At 43.9% G+C, this 17,850-nt stretch overlaps 1 long non-coding RNA gene and 1 pseudogene across 3 annotated transcripts in view; one reads left to right on the top strand and one right to left on the bottom strand.

Annotated features, from left to right (window-relative positions):
• The window catches only part of LOC139030634 (uncharacterized), a 47,398-nt gene that overhangs the window by 9,306 nt on the left and 20,242 nt on the right, over window positions 1–17,850 (bottom strand). Inside the window, exons 2-5 of one of the 3 annotated variants that reach the window (XR_011483029.1) lie at window positions 15,986–16,451; window positions 7,789–14,868; window positions 7,366–7,556; window positions 4,212–5,408 (exon numbers count right to left, since the gene is read on the bottom strand). This is a non-coding gene — a long non-coding RNA (uncharacterized lncRNA). Of the gene's footprint in view, window positions 1–4,211; window positions 5,409–7,365; window positions 14,869–15,985; window positions 16,452–17,850 lie in introns of those variants that run through there. The other 2 variants (XR_011483028.1, XR_011483030.1) reach the window with 2 other exon arrangements.
• On the top strand, window positions 3,319–3,990 carry LOC139030633 (prefoldin subunit 4 pseudogene; annotated as a pseudogene).

Raw genomic sequence — 17,850 nt, 5'->3', positions numbered from 1 at the left:
TCTTCAGAGAAAACTTCTGGAAAATACTTCCCTTGAGGCTTAGACACACACTCAGAACCCAGCTCCCATCCTCCCCAAGGCCAATCCCCTCCAGAGCTGGTTTTTCTCTTCAGAGCAACAGGAACAAATCAATCTGTTATGCACAATGGTCAATGTAAAGATATTAAGGCTTGGCACCAGGGCCAATTTCTCAACTGTCTCAGCTCTTCGAGGCCTATCAAAAAGGCAGTGGTAGAAGCTGAAGAATTTTATGGAACTCTGCAAACAGCCTCTTCAGCCATGATACTCACAGTAGTCCTCCTGGAGGTTGTAGCTGTTAATCCATTTTACAGGTGAGAGGACTAAGCCTTGGAGATACGAAACAATGTGTCCAAGTGCACAGTGGGCATGTGCAAAGCTGGGATGCAAATACACATTTTTCTAATTTAAAGCCTGGGAGGCTGTGCTGCATACCAGAGTGAGGCAGCAAGTTCAAACACTGGCTGTGTTACTCAGTAGTTATTCTGTATTTTGGCGAAAACTCAAATTTGAAAAGATACATGGGCCCCAATGTTCATAGCAGCACTATTCACTATAACTAAGACAAGGAAACAAGCTAGGTGTCCATCAACAGATGAATGGATACTTTGACCACCTGATGGGAACCGCCAACTCATTGGAAAAGACCCTGATGCTGGGAAAGACTGAAAGCAGAAGGAGAAAGGGGCGACAGAGGATGAGATGGTTGGATGGCATCACCAATTCAATGGACATGAACTTGGGCAAACTCCAGGAGATAGTGAGGGACAGGGAGACCTGGTGTGCTGCAGTTCATGGGGTTGCAAAGAGTCAGACATGACTTGGCGACTGAATAACAGTAACATGTGTGTGTGGATGTGTGTGTGTGGATGTGTGTGGGTGTGTAGGGTTGACCCAAAAGTTCTTTCCGTTTTCAAGTGAAAATAAAAGACTCATTTTTCACTTTCACCAAAACCTTCATTGAACAAAACACTCACTGTTTTGCTCTACTGCCTTCTGCCATCTTGGGGCAACTTCATAATGCCAGCTTCCCAAAACTTTTTATCTTTTTGAGCAAAGAATTGTCCCAGATGTCTTTTACACTCTTCCAGGGAATTGAAATTTCTCCATTAAGAGAATTTTGTAAAGACCAAAATAAAGGGAAATCCGAAGGTGCAGTATCTAGTGACTACAGCAGGTGAGTCAGGACTTCCAGTCAAGCTGTAACAGTTTTTGCTGGTCATCAAAAAAGCATGCGGTCTTGGTTACAACAGAGGACTTGTTCATAATGGAGGACTCCCTCTCAGTCCCACCATATATACAACACCACCTTCTGTGAATGAAGACTTTCTTTGGTATGGTTGGTGGTGGTTCATTTCACTTGCCCCAAGATCTCTTCCATTCCACATCACTGTACAGTATCCATTTTTCATCACCTGTCACAATTTGTTTTAAAAATGGAACATTTTTGTTCTGTTTAAGTAGAGAATTGCATGTGGAAGTACGGTCAAGGTTTTTTTTCCCTTAACTTATATGAAACCCAAACATCAAAGTGATTAACATAACCAAGCTGGTGCAAATAATTTTCAATGCTTGATTTGGGTATTTTGAGTATGTGAGCTATCTCCCACATGGTCTAACATTGATTGTTCTCAATTACTGTCTCAATTTGATTGCTATCAACTTCATCTCATCTACCTGACCTTGGAGTGTCGTCCAGTGAGAAATCTTCAGCCTGAAACTTTGCAAACCACTCTTGACAAGTTCTGCTAGTCATGGCACCTTCTCCATACACTGCACAATCTTTTTTTGCGTTTCAGTTGCATTTTGAAAGTGAAAGTGAAAGTTGCTCAGTCATGTCCAATTCTTTGTGACCTCATGGACTATACAGTCCATGGAATTCTCCAGGCCAGAATACTGGAGTGGATAGCTGTTCCCTTCTCCAAGGTATCTTCCCAACCCAGGAATCAAACCCAGGTGTCTCCCGCATTGCAGGTGGATTCTTTACCAGCTGAGCCACAAGGGGTGCAATTTTTTACCTTTCTTGAAATCATAAAGCATAATATGCTGAAAAGTTGCTCTTTTCCTTCCATCTTCAATATTAAAATGGCTACACAAAAATTCACCAATTTTTATAAGTTTTTAAATGCACACTGATATAACAACTGTGACAATACAATCTAACAAAATTGTTTCAAATGAGGTTAAGGACTAGTTTCAAATGAGGTTAAAGTGCTACTAGAGCCATATTATGGGGGGAGAAAAATGAACTTTTTGGTCAACCCAATATACATAATGGAATATTATTCAGTCATAAAAAATGAAATAATATCATTTGCAGCAACATGGACAGACCTAAAGATTATCATACTAAGTGAAGTCAGACAGAGAAAGACAAATTTATATGATATCACTTATATGTAAATCTAAAATATGACACAAAGGAACTTATTTAGCAAACAAAAACAGATTTATAGAAACAGAAATCAAACTTATAGTTATCCAAGGGGACGTAGGGGGAGAGACAAAATGAAATTAACAGATACACACTACTAAATATAAAATAGGTACACAAAAAGGATTTATTGTACAGCACAGGGAACTATATTCAATATCTTGTACCAAACTATAATGGAAAAAAGAATCAAAAAAGAATATTGGTACACACACAAAGATATGTACAACCAAATCACTCTGTCCTAAAGCCACCACTAGAACACCTGGATTCAGCCATGCCTGAAGCCAACATACCCCAACCTTTAACTTGCCTGAGTTAGAAGGTCCCTCTTTTCATTAATCCAGTTAAGAGGGACTTCTGTCACTTCCAGAGGAGAGACACTGGATAGGTGGTATCCTCAGAGTGCCCCACATTTTTCCTGTGATAACTCTTATCATGCTTGCTTATGGTCCAGATGTCACATTTGACTCTCCCACTAAAACAGAAGTCCCATGAGAGCTGGATACCTGCCTAAACCCTCCAATCCAGTGAGGAGTAGAGCCAATTCCCTTCCATCTCTGGGGTCTCCACAAAGGCAACCTCTATGAAGAGATCTTTGACCACTGTGCCTAAAACAGTTCTTCCCATAATGTCCTACTTCCCAGGTCACATGGCTTCTCCTCAGAGCATCTCTCTCATCCCTTTATAACATTTTACTGTAGATGATGTTTTTGTTAGTTTCCTGTCTTGTCTCCCCATGAGAATGTAAATGCATATAACTTGCATGAAGCAGGGATCTTGTGTCTTGGGTTTTCCACCGCATACCCAGTGCCTGTAAAGTGCAGCATCTGATAACCACGGTCAGAAAGTGAGTGTGTCGTACCAAGTCCTTCCCGGTTGCAGGTCACCCCGAGCCCGGGCGCGAGAAGCCGCCGGCCGGAGGCCCGGTCGGGGGGATGTGGAGCCGGCGCTGCGTCCGCCGCGGGTCCGGGCCGAGGGCGAGCGAGTCCGGGCCGAGGGCGAGCGAGGGCGGGCGCGGGGCCGCGGGGCCGCTCGGCCGCCCTCCCCGCCTCGCGCCGTAGCGCAGTCCCAAGATGGCGGCCACCATGAAGAAGGCGGCTGCAGAAGATGTCAATGTCACTTTTGAAGATCAACAAAAGATAAACAAATTTGCACGGAATACAAGTAGAATCACAGAGCTGAAGGAAGAAATAGAAGTAAAAAAGAAACAACTACAGAACTTAGAAGATGCCTGTGAGGACATCATGCTTGCAGATGACGACTGCTTAATGGTACCTTATCAGATCGGCGATGTTTTCATTAGTCATTCTCAAGAAGAAACACAATGTTAGAAGAAGCCAAGAAAAATTTGCAAGAAGAAATTGACGCCTTAGAATCCAGAGTGGAATCAATTCAGCGGGTGTTAGCAGATTTGAAAGTTCAGTTATATGCAAAATTTGGGAGTAACATAAACCTTGAAGCTGATGAAAGTTAAACATTTTATAAAATTTTTTTTAATTTGTTTAATAAACTTGGAATATTGTTTAAAATGATAATTTCCCTTCTTCAAATGAAATGGAAAGCAAAACTTTTTTTAAATTTTTCATTTATTTAATGGAAACTTGCCTATTTTCATGTCTTGCTTATTTATTTTATATTTTTAAAAGAAGACAGTATTCATCTATGTATTTTGCATAACAATTATATCAAGTGTAGGGGCTTTATGTCATGTTATTAAAATCAGTTAAGCAATCAAAAAAAAAAAAAAAAAAGAAAGTGAGTGTGTGACCATCACTTACACTGCGGTGATTCTTCCTCTGTGCTAACCACGCCTGGCCTTGTGCCAGGCACTGTGAGACTGTTAACACATTCAGAGCGATAACTGAGAGCTTTACACCCACTCTTTTCCCTTAGCTTCACAACCACCCGAGGAGGTAGGTATTACTATCACCCCCAGTTTACAGAAGCTGAGGCACAGAGAGGTAAATTAACATGCATAAGGTCACACAGCTATGCAGCATTGGTGAAATCAGGGTTGGAACCCAGGAAATGTGATATCAGCATCCATCATGTCATCACAATTAGACAGCTCTTATCTTGTGGAAATAAGTAAGGCAGAGTCTCTGCTCCCAGATAATGGCCAGATACATGAAAAAAAGTCAGTGCCACGCACACACACAGCTGGTTTATTTATTACTAATTTATTGCATTTGTCCTTTACTGAGCCCATCTTTTCATGAAATATTCCCTTGGTATCTCTAATTTTCTTGAAGAGATCTCTAGTCTTTCCCAGTCTATTGTTTTCCTCTATATCATTGCATTGATCGCTTTCTTATCTCTCCTTGCTATTCTTTGGAATTCTGCATTCAAATGGGAATATCTTTCCTTTTCTCCCTTGCTTTTTGCTTCTCTTCCTTTCAGAGCTATTTGTAAAGCCTCCTCAGACAGCCATTTTGCTTTTTCGCATTTCTTTTTCTGGGGGATGGTCTTGATCCCTGTCTCCTGTACAATGTCACGAACCTCCATCCATAGTTCATCAGTCACTCTGTCTATCAGATCTAGTCCCTTAAATCTATTTCTCACTTCCACTGTATAGTCATAAGGGATTTGATCTAGGTCATACCTGAATGGTCTAGTGGTTTTCCCCACTTTCTTCAATTTCAGTCTGAATTTGGCAATAAAGAGTTCATGATCTGAGCCACAGTCAGCTCCCAGTCTCGTTTTTGCTGACTGTATAGAGCTTCTCCATCTTTGGCTGCAAAGAATATAATCAACCTGATTTTGGTGTTGACCACCTGGTGATGTCCATGTGTAGAGTCTTCTCTTGTGTTGTTAAACAGGGTGTTTGCTATGACCAGTGTGTTCTCTTGGCAGAACTCTATTAGCCTTTGCCCTGCTTCATTCTGTACTCCAAGGCCAAATTTCCCTGTTACTCCAGGTGTTTCTTGACTTCATACTTTTGCATTCCAGTCCCCTATAATGAAAAGGACATCTTTTTGGGGTGTTAGTTCTAGAAGGTCTTGTAGGTTTTCACAGAATTGTTCAACTTCAGCTTCATCAGCATTACTGGTCAGGGCACAGACTTGGATTACCATGATATTGAATGGTTTTGGGCTCAGTAAAGGACAGAAATGGTAGGGACCTAACAGAAGCAGAAAATATTAAGAAGTGGCAAGAATACACAGAAGAACTGTACAAAAGATCTTCATTACCCAGGTAATCATGATGGTGTGATCACTCACCTAGAGCCAGACAACCTGGAATGTGAAGTCAAGTGGGCCTTAGGAAGCATCACTATGAACAAAGCTAGTGGAGGAGATGGAATTCCAGTTGAGCTATTTCAATTCCTGAAAGATGATGCTGTGAAAGTGTTGCACTCAATATGTCAGCAAATTCAGAAAACTCAGCAGTGGCCACAGGACTGGAAAAGGTCAGTTTTCATCCCAATCCCAAAGAAAGGCAAGGCCAAAGAATGCTCAAACTACCACACAATTGCACTCATCTCACACGCTAGTAAAGTAATGCTCAAAATTCTCCAAGCCAGGCTTCAACAATACATGAACCGTGAACTTCCAGATGGTCAGGCTGGTTTTAGAAAACGCAGAGGAACCAGAGATCAAATTACCAACATCCGCTGGATCATTGAAAAAGCAAGAGAGTGCCAGAGAAACATCTATTTCTGCTTTATTGACTATGCCAAAGCCTTTGACTGTGTGGATCACTATAAACTGGAAAATTCTTAAAGAGATGGGAATACCAGACCACCTGACCTGCCTCTTGAGAAAGCTATATGCAGGTCAGGAAGCAACAGTTAGAACAGGACATGGAACAACAGACTGGTTCCAAATAGGAAAAGGAGTACATCAAGGCTGTATATTGTCACCCTGCTTATTTAACTTATACGCAGAGTACATCATGAGAAATGCTGGGTTGAATGAAGCACAAGCTGGAATCAAGATTGCTGGGAGAAATATCAATAACCTCAGACATGCAGATGACACCACCCTTATGGCAGAAAGTGAAGAGGAACTAAAGGGCCTCTTGATGAAAGTGAAAGAGGAGAATGGAAAAATTGGCTTAAAGCTCAACATTCAGAAAACTAAGATCATGGCATCCGGTCCCATCACTTCATGGCAAATAGATGGGGAAACGTGGAAACAGTGGCTGACTTTAGTTTTCTGGGCTCCAAAATCACTGCAGATGGTGATTGCAGCCATGAAATTAAAAGATGCTTGCTCCTTGGAAGAAAAGTTATGACCAACCTAGACAGCATATTAAAAAGCATAGACATCACTTTGTTAACAAAGGTCCATCTAGTCAAAGCTATGGTTTTTCCAGTGGTCATGTATGGATGTGAGAGTTGGACTATAAAGAAAGATGAGCTCAGAAGAACTGATGCTTTTGAACTGTGGTGTTGGAGAAGACTCTTGAGAGTCCATTGGACTGCAAGGAGATCCAACCAGTCCATCCTAAAGGAGATCAGTCCTGGGTGTTCATTGGAAGGACTGATGCTGAAGCTGAAACTCTAATACTTTGGCCACCTGATACGAAGTGCTGACTCATTTGAAAAGACCCTGATGCTGGGAAAGATTGAGGGCAGGAGGAGAAGGGGATGACAGAAGATGAGATGGTTGGATGGCATTACCGACTCAATGGACATGGGTTTGAGTGGACTCCGGGAGTTGGTGATAGACAGGGAGGCCTGTCGTGCTGCAGTTCATGGGGTTGCAGAGTCAGACAAGACTGAGCAACTGAACTGACTGACATTGCATTTGTAGGTAGAGGAGATACTCTGAGCCATGGAAGCCAAAGTTACTCTGTCTCTTTTCGATGGTCAGCACAGATTTACCTTCATTAAAGCTGATCAATCATTTAAGCCATAATTCCAGCTTTTATCCATTCTAGAGGAATTGATGGAAGGGTAGATTTACCTGACATCTTTTCCTTCGAAGACCAGTGAGGGAGGAGGTGGAGCACAGGGAGGTAGGCAGACGTGTGGCTGTTGATTATATTCAAGATTATATCTGAGCAACTTAACTGGTGGTCCAGTGGTTAAGTCTCCACACTTCCAATGCAGAGGGCCCAGGTTCCATCCCTGGTTGGGGAACTAGGATCTCACATGCTGCAGTGTGGCCAAATAAATAATACAATCAATTTTAAAAGATTATATTTGAAATAATTTCTAAGGTGTCACATAGAAAATGGCCCTTTAAATGCAGAGGGATGCGCCTTCATGCTGCCATTTTTCTCCCCTCCATCGGTGAGAATCTTCTAGCTCTGTGGTCCCTCCCCCTCCCACCCCTTAGCAATATACAGGCACATTTCAGAGAAGCCAAGAATTAAATCAAAATTACCTTTCTCGCTCTGTCTCTCAGACAGATGGGACGGTTCACTTTCATTGACTCCTGGAGGCTCAGGGGGGCCAGGGGAGGGTTAAGAATAATAATAATACTCTATTTATTTATTATTTTGGGGGGCTCCAAAATCACTGCAGATGGTGACTGCAGCCATGAAATTAAAAGACGCTTACTCCTTGGAAGGAAAGTTATGACCAACCTAGATAGCATATTAAAAAGCAGAGACATTACTTTGCCAACAAAGGTCCATCTGGTCAAGGTTATGGTTTTTCCAGTGGTCATGTATGGATGTGAGAGTTGGACTGTGAAGAAAGCTGAGCGCCGAAAAATTGATGCTTTTGAACTATGGTGTTGGAGAAGGTTCTTGAGGGCCCCTTGGACTGCAAGGAGATCCAACCAGTTCATCCTGAAGGAGACAAGTCCTGGGTGCTCATTGGAAGGACTGATGCTGAAGCTGAAACTCCAATACTCTGGCCACCTGATGCGAAGAGTTGACTCATTGGAAAAGACCCTGTGCTTGGAGGGATTGGGGACAGGAGGAGAAGGGGACGACAGAGGATGAGATGGCTGGATGGCATCACCAACTCGACGGGCATGAGTTTGAGTAAACTCCAGGAGTTTGTGATGGACAGGGAGGCCTGGCATGCTGTGATTCATGGGGTCACAAAGAGTCGGACACGACTGAGCGACTGAACTGAACTGAACTGAACTATCCATAGACTGCTATGCATCAGGGAGTGCCTGTAAACATCATCCTGCAGTATTATTAACTGGTAACTAGACTCTGAGCCCTTAGTCATAGACTTGAATGAAGTCCCAGAGGCCAGTGAGAACGGAAAGCTATGTCTAAAAATGGCTAGATCCAAGGGTTAGTGCTCATAAGAGCAGTCAGCATTTCCTTGTCCCCCACCATCCACACAGGCCCTTCCTCCTAGCTGAAGATCTCAGTGCCTCCACCTCTATGATGGGCTCAACAGAGAAAAGGGGGTTAGGAATGCTTTCTGCTCCTCATAACAGGGCATCTGACTACCACAAACAAACAAGGGGCTGTCAGAATCTATTCATTAGCTCAATGATGTCAGGGCTGTGTCTCTGCAATTCTACTGTCTGTTCCCTCATGGTTATAAAATGCTTGCTACAGCTCCAGGCATCATGCCCACATTCCAGGCAGGATGAAAGAGAAGCACAAAGACAAGTCTATCTAGCCCTTTTTACCAGTAAAACAAAAGCTTTCTTGAAGCCTCACCTCACCCCCAGCAAATTTCCACTTATACTTCATTGGCTAAAATAGGATCACATTAAAACACCTAGCTGTACTCTAGATTGACTAGTCAAGGGAGAAAATGTTGGGAGTGAGTGCAGAATTAATCAGCTAGCAGTGCAGGGTAGTGGAAAGAGCTCAAACCCAGTAGCCAGATGATCAGTCTCTTCTGCCATCTAGGTCTATAGTCTCAGTTTCCTCACCTGTAAAATGGGAAGTATTGAACCAGAAGATCCATACCTCTGACACTGAGCCAGTTTATGACTTCTACAGGAACACTGGAGCTGACATAGAAAGAGGCAACAGACTGTAATCCCCTGCTCCTTACTCTACCCTGAAATTGTAGCCTTGGGCACTGGAGCCTACTCTAGGAGTAAAGGAATTATAGCCAGGGGGAAATCAGAGGGGCTGGAGGGTCAGGACTCCTGTGTTGGACTTCCCTGGTTGTGTAATGGATAAGAATCCACCTGCCAACACAGGGGACACAGGTTCGATTCCTGATTCCAGAAGATTCCACATGCCTTCGGGCAACTAAGCCCATGCACCACAAGTACTGACCCCAGGCTGTAGAACCTGAAAGCTGCAACTACTGAGCCCAAGTGCTGCAACTACTGGAGCCTGCATGCTCAGAACCTGTGCTCCACATCAAGAAAAGCCACTGCAATGAGAAGCCTGCACACCGTAATGAAGAGTAGCTCCCCGTGCCGCAACTAGAGAAAGCCCTAAAAGCAATAAAGACCCAAGGCAGCCAAAAATAAGCAAAATAAAACAAAGACTCCTGTGTTCCCTTTCCTTGTTCATACTAACGTCCCAAGGATTTGCGTGTGCCCAGTACAGTATGCTGCTGCTGCTAAGTCCCTTCAGTCATGTCTGACTCTGTGTGACCCCACATGGCAGCCCACCAGGCTCCCCGGTCCCTGGGATTCTCCAGGCAAGAACGCCGGAGTGGGTTGCCATTTCCTTCTCTAAAGCAGGAAAGTGAAAAGTGAAAGTGAAGCCGCTCAGTCATGTCCGACTCTTGGCGACCTCATGGACTGCAGCCCACCAGGCTCCTCCGTCCATGGGATTTTCCAGGCAAGAGTACTGGAGTGGGGTGCCATTGCCTTCTCTGCCCAGTGTAGTATAGAACCTTCCAATTGAAAGTCAGATAACCTGAAATAATAGCAGATAACCTATAATAATATCGGACATTGAAACTTTACTGTGTATCAGACACTGTGCTAAGAGTTTCACATGCATTGTCTCATCAAATCCTAGCAATCCCATAACGTAGGTGTTATTAACACACCCATTCAATAGATGAGTAAGCAAGCTCCAAGTCATGCCTTTGTCCAACTCCACACAGCTACAAAGTGGAGGAGAAGGAATTCAGATCCAGGGACTCGTACCTACCACCCAGGTTCTTAACACAACCTAACTTTTATCCTCTACCCATCCTTTATTCTATTTATCACCATTCCCATGGCAACCCTATGGGGATGCTTTGTTCTGTCTTCTACAGATAAGAAAAGTGAGTCTCTAAGACATTACTTGAGTGACACAAAATGACCAGCTGGTGAGTGCTAGAGGGCAAATGGGAACAGAGCACTCACCCTGAGTCTTACCCTTGCCACTATGCCATGCTATCTGGGCATGCATGTAGGAAGGAGGCCCTGCGAGGCTCCTCTGCCAGAAAGCCAATCACTGCTGACCCTACTTAGCTGACCTGCTGGAATTTGCTAATTCCTCCTAATTCTGGAATTTGCATTGCCAGTAATAGCCCAAGGACGGGCATCCTTAGTGGCCTTGCTCTTTTGGGGGTCCCTGTGACAGCCAGGGATGTTGGAAGAGCTGTGTCATGACCCAGAGGTTGACAAACACCACAGCTCAACCTCCTCCTCAGCTGGTCATCCTGGGACTCATGGTGGCTGGTGATGGGGTACCGAAGGAGTGATGTCAAGCCCCACAGTCCCCCTCTCTGACCCTCAGTCCCTGCAGAAGCAGAAGACAAATCAGATAACAGCTGTGCCTTCTGGGAAGATAAACCCAGCATGCTGCTCTGAGGGGTTCTGGAAGCCTGACCCTCCGGGCCACCATTTACAGCTGTGCAGAATGCCGATAATCAAACCAGTCAATCTGAAAGGAAATCAACCCCGAATATCCATTGGAAGGACTGATGCTGAAGCTGAAGCTTCAATACTTTGACCACCTGATGCGAAGAGCCAACTCACTGGAAAAGACCCTGACACTGGGAAAGATTAAAGGCAGGAGGAGAAGGGGGTGACAGAGGATGAGATGGTTGGACGGCATCACTGACTCAATGGACATGAGTTTGAGCAACCTCCAGGAGACAGTGAAGGACAGGGAAGCCTGGTATGCTGCAGTCCATGGGGTCACAAAGAGTCGGACATGACTGAGCGACTAAACAAGTGTGCAGATCCCCCCATGAACATGGGGCCCCACCAGCCTCCCCTTAAATCCCACAGCAGACCATATTCTGGCCATACTCAGTTCCAAGGTGCAGAGGAGAGTGTCACTTCTTGCAAGGATGCAGTATCATTGGCTGCCATCAGGAATTAAAAGGAAGCTCAGAAGATCACATCACGTCAATACTCCTACTTCCTTAAGTCCTCAAATCCCCTTCACTACAACAAGTTAAAAGGGGCCCCCAAACAAGGAAGGCTCCCAGTGAGCCCCTGCCTCCCTCTCTGTGGCCCAGTACTCACCACCTCAAGACAGCCACGGGGCAACTAAGCCCGTGTGCAACAGCTAGTGAAGCCCATGCACTCAAGAGCCCATGCTTCACAAAAGGAGAAGCCACTGCAATACGAAGAGCACACACCACAACTGGAGAGGAGCCCTGCAACTAGAGAAAAGCCCGAGAGGCCATGAAGACGCAGCACAGCCAAAAATCAATCAGTGAATTAATTTTAAAACTTTACTCACCAATTTTTTAAAAATAAAAATAAATAGCAACTTAAATCCTAACTTGAAGTGTCTCATGAAATTTTTAAAAAAGAGGAATCTATTTGTGCATGTGTGTGTGCTAAGTCGGGCTTCCCAGGTGACACTTGTGGTTTAAGAACCCTCTTGCCAATGCAGGAGACATAAGAGAAGTGAGTTCGATCCCTGGGTTGGGAAGATCCCCTGGAGGAAGGGCAAGGTAACCCACTCCAGTATTCTTGCCTGGAGAATTCCACGGACAGAGGAGCCTGGCAGGCTACAGTCCATGGGGTCACAAAGAGTCAGGCAGGACTGAGCGGCTAACCACGCTTTTGGCCTGACCCTCCCACCTTGTGCCTCAATTCTCCAACTAGAGTTTTGCCTCATTTCCAAGACACTCCTGCCGACATTCCACTTATGATAACTATACTCCTTCATTGTCCCCAATAAATGAATGCTTTGTGGGGGGAACCCTGCTTACCAACCCAGATCTCTGGGGCTTTTTAAATTTCAATGTGCATGTGAATCACTTAGAGAATCTTGTTTAAATGTAGATGCAGATCCGGTAGGTCTAGAATGAGGCCCAGGAGCCTGGATTTGCAACAAGATCCCATGTGATGCTTACAGCCTGAACTGCATTATAGAGCCTAGAACAGGGATCCACAGACTAGGGCGCATGGGCCAAACACAGCCCACTCCCTGTTTTGGTTAAATAAAGTTTTATTAGAACCCCATCTCACTCATTTATTTACACCTTGGCTATGGCTGTTTTGCAACAGTGGCAGAGATGAGTGGTTGCAATAGAGACCACATGGCCAGCAAACCCAAAAATTTTCACTATCTGGTCCTTGAGCAGAAAAGTTTGCAGACCCCTGGGCTAGAATGATCACTGGTTCTCAAACTTAGCTGTATATTGGAATCAGCTTTGACGTTTTAAGAGGTACTGATCCTAGACTTCCCTAGCGGTCCAGTGGTTAAAAATCTGCCTGCCAATCCAGGGGTATGGGTTCGATCCTGGCCTGGGAAGATTCCACATGCCATGGGGCAAGTAAGCCAATACACCACTACTACTGAAGCCTGCACACCCTGAAGCCTGTGCTCTGCAACAAGATAAGCCACTGCAATGAGAAGCCTATGTACCACAACTAGAGAATAGCTCCCACTTGCCACTACTAGAGAAAGCCTGCACATAGCAATGAAGACCCAGTTCAATTCAGTCACTCAGTCATGTCCAACTCTGCGATGCCATGGACTGAAGCACGCCAGGCCTCCCTGTCCATCACCAACTCCCAGAACTTGTTCAAACTCATGTCCATCAAGTTGGTGATGCCATCCAACCATCTCATCTTCTGTCGTCCCCTTCTCCTCTCGCCTTCAATCTTTCCCAGCATCAGGGTCTTTTCTAATGAGTTAGTTCTTTGCATCAGGTGGCCAAAGTATTGGAGTTTCAGCTTCAGCATCAGTACTTCCAAAGAATATTCAGGACTGATTTCCTTTAGGATGGACTGGTTTGATCTCCTCGCAGTCCAAGGGACTCTCAAGAGTCTTCTCCAACACCACAGTTTGAAAGCATCAAGTCTTCAGTGCTCAACTTTCTTTATAGTCCAACTCTCACATCCATGCATGACTACTGGAAAAACCATAGCCATGAATAGACAGACCTTTGTTGGCAAAGTAATGTCTCTGCTTCTCAATATGCTATCTAGGTTTGTCATAGCTTTTCTTCCAAGGAGCAAGCATCTTTTATGGCTGCAGTCACATCTGCAGTGATTTTGGAGCCCCCCAAAATAAAGTCTCTCACTATTTCCATTGTTTCCCCATCTATTTGCCATGAAGTGATGGGATCAGATGCCATGATCTTAGTTTTCTGAATGTTGAGTTTTACAGCCAATTTTTTCACTCTCCTTTTTCACTTTCATCAAGAGGCTCTTTAGTTCTTCTTTGCTTTCTGCCATAAGGGTAGTGTCATCTGTCTATCTGAGTTTATTGATATTTCTCCCAGCAATCTTGATTCCAGCTTGTGCTTCACCCAACCCAGCATTTCGAATGATGTGTTCTGTATATGAGTTAAATAAGCATGGTGACAATATACAGCCTTGATGTACTCCTTTCCGGATTTGAAACCAGTCTGTTGTTCCATGTCCAGTTCTAACTGTTGACCTGCATTCAAATTTCTCAGGAGGCAGGTCAGGTGGTCTGGTATTCCCACCTCTTTCAGAATTTTCCACAGTTTGTTGTGATCCACATAGTCAGAGGCTTTGGTGTAATCAATGAAGCAGAAATAGATGTTTTTCTGGAACTCTCTTGCTTTTTCAATGATTTCTTGCTTTTTTGATGCCAATGGTTGTTGGCAATTTGATCTCTGGTTCCTCTGTCTTTCCTAAATACAGTTTGAACAACTGGAAGTTCACAGTTCATGTACTATTGAAGCCTGGCTTGGAAAACTTTTAGCATTACTTTGCTAGACTGTGAGATGAGTGCAGTTGTGTGGTAGTTTAAACACTCTTTGGCATTGTCTTTCTTTGGGATTAGAATGAAAGCTGACCTTTTCCAGTCCTGTGGCCACTGCTGTGTTTTCCAAATTTGCTGGCATATTGAGTGCAGCACTTTCATAGCATCATCTTTTAGGATTTGAAATAGCTCAACTGGAATTCCATCACCTCTGCTAGCTTTGTTCATAGTGATGCTTCCTAAGGCCCACTTGACTTCACATTCCAGGTTGTCTGGCTCTAGGTGAGTGATCACACCATCGTGGTTATCTGGGTCATGAAAATCTCTTTTGTATAGTTCTTCTGTGTATTCTTGCCACCTCTTCTTAATATCTTCTGCTTCTGTTAGATTGATACAATTTCTCTCCTTTATTGTGCCCACCTTTGCGTGAAGACCCAGGGCAGCTATAAATAAATTAAAAAAAAATTTTTTTAAAAAGGAATGAGGGAATGCTAGTGTATGTAAAAAGAGACAAGAAGCAGTGATTACTAATTTGCAAGGCATAAAACAGTCCACAATTTTTAAAAAATATATTAAAAAATAAATAAGAACTGATCCTACTCCTAGAAATTCTAATGCAACTGTTACGGGGTTCAGCCTAGGCCTCCAGTCTTTTTACACACTTCCCAGATGATTCTACTGTGCAGAATCATAGGGAATTGAGAAATGTAGTCTCCTGGACAACTCTCCCCACCCAGCCCTGCAGCTGGGCCACTCCTCACATTGTGACATCCTTCACTTTAGCTGGACTCTGCTTCCAGAAGAACTAGGCTTCAGTTTTTTATTAGTTGCTTTAAACAAGACAGCCAGCTAGGTCCTGAAATGTGCTCTCTCCAAAGGCAGGATTTTGGAGGAGTTTCTGATGTCCGGCTTCACATGCTCATTTGCAATAATATGGACATTCCCACCTCGTAGCTCAGTTGGTAAAGAATCTGCCTGCAATGCAGGAGACACTGCAATGCAGAGTTTGATCCCTCAGTGGGGAAGATTCCCTGAAGAAGGAAATGGCAACCCACTCCAGTTTTCTTGCCTGGAGAATCCCATGGACAGAGGAGTCTGGCAGGCTACAGTCCACGGGGTCACAAAGAGTTGGACACAACTAAACCTCCACCACCCCTTCCCAGCTAAACGTCATTCAATTTGCAAAAATGTGCACCCCGCCCCCACCCCACTGAGAGAGGCACTGCTGTCTAAATTGCCATGGCATGAAGCCACACAACAAAATGTGTTCCTGAAAACATGTGAATTGCCCTTACTGGAAATAAAGAAAAGAGAATTACTGGTAAAAGGAAGTGAATTTTCAGGCCTCACTGTCCAAATGCATGTATAGAGGCCCTTGACACTGGGCTCCAATTAAAGTCCCTAGGAGTCCCCTGGTTAAAACACTTGCATAGTCCTTTAGAAAACTTCAGAAGGAGAAATGTTAGGGAAAAAAAAAAATCAAATGGGCTCTGAAGCTCACAGAGGTTATCGTCGAATTTTATATCACAGATAATGACAGAACCAGATTTTGACACCTACTGACTTGCCACATTGTGATGCACAGTCTTCTAACGCATGTGCACTTTTTTGTTTCCTATGAGTTAGCTGCGACCATGTTCCCAAAGGTCCCAGCTCTGATCACCGGATGCCTGCATCTTCAGATCCATTATGGGACAATACGCTGCTATCTACAGCCGTCAGCTGGAGGAAGAAAAGGCTCCTTCTGGCTCCTGCGAGGCCGAGGGAAGAGGCCTGATGAGCAGGTTCAGTGTGTGGAAAGGTCACATGCATCCCTGCTGGCGTGCAGTGTTGCTCTAACAGACACCAACCACAGGCTCCCTAGGGGTCACTCCTCCCTTCTCCCTTGTTAATAAAACGTCAGTTTCATTCAGGTGACAAAGTGCCCAGTCCAGGAGATAAACCATGATTGATTGATCCAAACTATTGTGCAATCTTCAATTTCTTTGCCAGGCCCTAAGTCCAAAAATGGGCATTCGATCCAGTTCTGGAAATAAAAGAAAAAAAAAAGGTGCTCAGAGAAGACAACCAAGTGCTTCAGCTTTCTGGAGAGAAATAGAAAGCTATTTCTCTCCTGACTTCCCTGATGGTCCAGTGGCTAAGACTCCATGCTCCCAATGCAGGGGGCCAGGGTTCCATCCCTGATCAGGGAACTAGATCCCACATGCCACAACTAAGAATTCTTATGTTGCAGCTAAAGATTCTGAATGCCACAAAGAAGACAGAAAATCCTGCATGGCTCAACTAAGACCCAGCATGGCCAAATAAATAAGTAAATATCAAAAAATAATAATAATAGCAAAAGAGAGATTCCTTGCATACAACAGAAGACAGCATCCTTCATAACCCAGTCACAAAGGTCTGCTCCTTTACCATATTCCATCAGCAGAACCAAGTCACAGGTCCTGCCCACTTACATAGAAGGATTTAGATGCAGGCACAACTCCCAGGGAGTGGGCGTTACTGGAGCCACCCCTCAACTCGCCCATACTACATCGTTATTGATACATCTATTGATAGAATTCTGATGAAAATCCTCTCCACCCACCTCGCTCCTGAGTCAAACAACCCAACTCCTACAAAAGATGTTTCAGGTACTTGGGAAATTCTGAATATAAACTATAAACTGGATAATAGGAAGTGTTAACTTTACTAGTTGTGCTAACGGAATTGTGATTCTAAATAAAAAGCTAGAAAAGGTCAGTTTTCATTCCAATCCCAAAGAAAGGCAATGTCAAAGAATGCTCAAACTGCCACACAATTGCACTCATCTCACATGCTAGCAAAGTAATACTCAAAATTCTCCAAGCCAGGCTTCAACAGAACGTGAACCGCAAACTTTCAGATGTTCAAGTTGGATTTAGAAAAGGAAAAGGAACCAGAGATCAAATTGCCAACATCCATCAGATCATCGGAAAAACAAGAGAGTTCAAGAAAAACATCTATTTCTGCTTTATTGACTATGCCAAAGCCTTTGACTGTGTGGATCACAACAAACTGTGGAAAATTCTGAAAGAGATGGGAATACCAGACCACCTGACCTGCCTCCTGAGAAATTTGAATGCAGGTCAAGAAGCAACAGTTAGAACTGGACATGGAACAACAGACTGGTTTCAAATCTGGAAAGGAGTACATCAAGGCTGTATATTGTCACCATGCTTATTTAACTATATGCAGAGTACATCATGAGAAATGCTGTGTTGGATGAAGCACAGGCTAGAATCAAGACTGCTGGGAGAAATATCAGTAACCTCAGGTAGGCAGATGACACCACCCTTATGGCAGAAAGCAAAGAAGAACTATAGAGCCTCTTGATGAAAGTGAAAGAGGAGAGTGAAAAAATTGGCTTTAAAACTCAACATTCAGAAAACTAAGATCATGGCATC

The sequence above is a fragment of the Odocoileus virginianus genome, chromosome 23 (genome assembly GCF_023699985.2).
Source record: "Odocoileus virginianus isolate 20LAN1187 ecotype Illinois chromosome 23, Ovbor_1.2, whole genome shotgun sequence".
In the NCBI taxonomy this organism is placed as follows: Eukaryota; Metazoa; Chordata; class Mammalia; order Artiodactyla; family Cervidae; genus Odocoileus; species Odocoileus virginianus.
Note: the sequence above shows the minus strand (reverse complement) of the source record. Positions and strands in the feature narration are given on the sequence as shown.